The following is a 4505-nucleotide window of genomic DNA, read 5'->3' on the forward strand; positions in this document are numbered from 1 at the left end:
TGCTCTGGCCGGAGACCAGGTGTTCAATATATATGTATAGGGTGGCAGCTGCGGCTCCCCACAGTTCCTAAGCCACTAGTTATGTTATTCATATTAATCTTACAATTTATGGACATGGGGTGCCTTTCCATTCCTTTGTCTCAATTCTTTTATATATCTCATTCATCTCTTTCACATCATTACTTTATTTTTAGATATTTTAATCTGTGTTTTGATTAATTTTGTTTTGTTGTGGTAAAACTATTTATCTAGTTTCTTTTCTGTAATATTTCTTTTATATATCTTTTCTTTTATATATATCAATTCATCTCTTTCACATCATTTGTTTATTTGTAGATATTTTAATCTGTCTTTTGATTAATTTTGTTTTGTTGTGGAGCAAATGTAATATTTATCTAGTTTCTGTTAGTATATACTACATGAGTATTAATATATGGAAAAAGTAACATTTTTGATTTGTCTATCATTTCTTTGAAATTTTAAAATTATGTTAATTTTTGGAGTAATTAGGAGGGTTTTCTATATATAAAGTCATGTACTGATCATGAAAATCTTACTTTTCCTTTGGTATACTTATCATATTTATTTCTCCTTATCTAAGGACCTGGCCAGATGTTTTAATAGCAGGTAAAATATAGCACTAAGAATGAGAATGTGTGCATGTTTTTGACTTTCATCAAGAGCTCTATTTTCATTTCTGAATATCATATTAACTATAGCCTTGACATATGGAGCCTTTACAGAGCTGATGTACTTTAGTCATTTTTTTGGATTTTTATTATTTGATGTAATGTACTGTGCTCTGCCTGTCAAAATATCTTCTCTGTCTCTGTTGAGATGTGATGTTAAGTTTCTATTCTTTTACAGTGATATATTGAACAATAGATTTTGATATTTTGTATCACTCCTGTGTCACCAGAGTAAGTTATGCATGGTGATGGCATAGTCTATTTAAAATGAACTTAGATTGAATAATGCTTTTAGAGTTTTAACATTATTTTTTTACTTTTGTGATTATAATCACATACTTTGCCCTTCTTCTTCTTCTAAATCTTTCCTTATTCTATTTTTATTTCCTTATAGCTCTTTTCCATTAACTACTTTTATATACATATATGTGCATGTGCACATATATGTATATATTAGTATATATTTTCCTAAACATAACTTGCTTAGACTGTATAATATATATAATATTACTGCCTACATGTGTTCCATGCTAATAGTGGATAGCCGACATTCTTTAGTTGTTTCTAGTTCCTTGTGCAAGATTGAACCAGGCTGGGATTTCCTCTCTGCATATTCAGATATGAACTGTTTATTTTTCTCTGATTTTATTACCTTCCTTTTCTTTCAATTATAGAGATCTGATTGATTTTGAGATGTCTTCTAATTATTGTAGCCCAGATCACTATCATTTCAGATGGAGTATTAATAGAATTGGAAAAGAGAGATGATGCTTAATTTTGACGAACAAGAGATATAGACTTACAGACCATTTTACATTTTCGTAATCCTTAAACTAGTAGACACTCCCTTGCATATCTACTGTATGTGTGCAGGCATGACCTGCTGTCACGCCATCCTGTGGGAGCTGAGTTTTAGGCTTAGCAATACTGCTGCTATGTTTGCCTTCTTATTGTTCTGAGTAATGACATTCAGTTTCCTAACCTAGAAATGCTCTCTATTCCTTTGACAGCTATCAAATTGTAGCAGATATTTCTATCACTTTACAAGTAGGAAAAACACTGGATTTTACTCACTTCTTGTCAGTTGTGCTCACTTTGGATGGCCTTCTGACAGTGCTTTCTGGAAAAGGAAAAAAGGAGCCCTCACGGCCTAACGGGGTTGGAGAAAGACAATGAGGCTCATAGCAAACATTAGCATAAAACTTGGTATGTATATCCGACCAGTCAATGATGTCCTACTTTACTGCCTACTCATTTTCTCAAGTTAGGAAATAAATATGGTAATGTGAAGAAGTTAAAATGTGGTTCTGCAGATAATAAAATGGTTGATGTTGGTTCTTTCCTGGCAGGTGAGACGTTTGATGACTGTACCCAAGCAGATCTAATTACATCAACTTATTAAACACTCTACCTTATAAGAAAAATATTCTAATGCTTTAACACATATTTAAAAAGATGTTTATCTTTGCTAGCATGAAAAGCTGTTGGTTATCATTCCTTGAGTATATAGAATTTTCCTACAGTCTATAGAAAGCACACAAGTGCTATGAGAAGAAGCAGGTGTATTGTTAGGACAATAGTCGATTCATTTGGGAGATGAGAGGACAGAGCCTGTATTGTGTATCACAGAAGAATTGCAACAGCTGTGCTGTCAAGTCTCAGCCCTCCAACCATGTGCCTCTGCACTCTATTATGCCATACTTTGATCCATTCTGCGATAACATGAAAAGGTCTCGTAATTATTTGAAGTGGGTTTCTCCCTCTGAAAGAGACTTGGCTGTGACAGACAATTTTCTACAGGAAACCATATGTGAAGTTTTGCCTATGATTTCTATAATACTGCCATAGACTAGGTTTACACCACTGGTGAAGGCTATTCACTAGAGAATGAAAAAAGAAAAAAGAAAGAGCCAAAAGAAGTGTAGACAGACTTTTGTGATCATCATTATCACACTGCAAACTCCATTAGTCCTCTGTTAAAAGTGGGTGAAAACTGAAGAAGGCATATATTTTTTAAAGAAACCGTAGTTCCCTCATATTCCATGGGCTTAAAAAAAAAACACTCTTCACAAATCACTCAAACACAAATTAGCTAAAGAATACAAATAGTCCGGCTCGTATTAGCACATATCTGTCAAGTGCAGATACAGCCAATGCTTTCACAGATAGTGTCATTGACAAGATGTCACTGAACTTTGTAGGGTTCCACATGAGGAAGAAACAAGAGGTATTTAATTTGACTGAGCTACTTTCTGCTGTGGAATATGTTAAATAAAATAAAAAGATTGTAAGTTACTGGAACTCAACTGCTTTCATCCTGTGTACTCTCGATAAATCCCACGCCCTGTAAGTCAACCTAACCTGCAATCAGAGCAGTGTAGTTCAGGTGAGGTCTGCCTCATCGTCTTGTCAAACACATAAGCACATGTACATCAACCCAGTCATGATCAAAATATTCAGGGAAATGAAAATCCACTTTTATGATTTTTTTAAAATATTACTTATGTTTCCTAGCCTATACAGTGGGCAAGGGTACATTCCATTTCAACTGTTGGGATTGGAAATTTTATATGATAAGAGAACTAATGTATTACCAGTATGTTTCAGGGTAGATTCATGCTGCTCTCACTATCAAATCATCACTTTCTTCTGATGTCTTAAGTAACTGTACTTCTGTAATCCATAAATGCCAGAGGCTCTCCTGGATTGCTGAGCGCTGCTATGGAAACTCGGTATCATTAACAAGTTCCACAAATGCCATTATGCCTTTGAACATGAATTCTCAGTGGTCATATAGTTTAAAGATGCTCTCCTATGGCAGGGAAAAATAACTTCTGCCCAGAGGTGCCCCTTGGGGTCCAAGGACTTTTTTACTGCCCAACCCATCATAGTTATTGACTATATAATGCTTAGAAAGCAACTGTTGTTAGATGGCCTTTTGAAATTAAATGGGTATGCTGGCTGCTCATATCAACTTAACACCAGCTAGAGTTATCTGAAAGGAGGCACCTCAATTAGGAAAATGTTTCCACCCAATCATAAAAGAACACACATGGTATGCTCTCACTGATAAGTGGATATTGACCCCAAATCTTGGAATACCCAAGATACAATTCTCTGACCACATGAAGCTCAAGAAGAAGGAAGACCAAACTGTGGTTGCTTCATTCCTTCTTAGAAGGGGTAACAAAATACTCATGGGAGCAAATATGGAGACAAAATGTGGAGTAGAGACTGAAGGAAAGGCCATCCAGAGACTGCCCCACCTGAGGGTCTATCCCATGTACAGTCCCTAAACCTGGATGCTATTGTGGATGCTGGAAAGTGTTTGTTGATGGGAGCCTGATATGGCTGTTTCATGTGAGGCTCTATCAGAGCCTGACAAATACAGAGGAGGATGCTTACAGCCAACCATTGCAGTGAGTGCAGGGTCCCCGATGAAGAAGTTGGAGAAAGGACTGAAGGAGCAGAGGGTGTTGCCAGCCCCATGGGGGTAGCAACAGGGTCAACTGGCCAGATCCCCCAGAGTTCCTGGGGACTGGACCACCAACTAAAGAGTACACATGGAGGAACCCATGGCTCCAGCCATACATGTAGCAGAGGATGAACTTGTCGGGCATCAATGGGAGAAGAGGCCCTTGGTCCAGTGAAGGCTCAATGCCCCAGGTAGGGGAATGAGAGGGCAAGGAGGTGGGAGTGGGTGGGTGGGGGCACACCCTCTTAGAAGCAGGAAGAGTGGGGATGGGATAGGGAGCTTCAAGGGGGGGGGAGCAATCACGAATGGAGATAACATTTGAAATGCAAATAAAGTATCCA

This window comes from Mastomys coucha, unplaced genomic scaffold (genome assembly GCF_008632895.1).
Source record: "Mastomys coucha isolate ucsf_1 unplaced genomic scaffold, UCSF_Mcou_1 pScaffold14, whole genome shotgun sequence".
NCBI classification, from domain to species: Eukaryota; Metazoa; Chordata; class Mammalia; order Rodentia; family Muridae; genus Mastomys; species Mastomys coucha.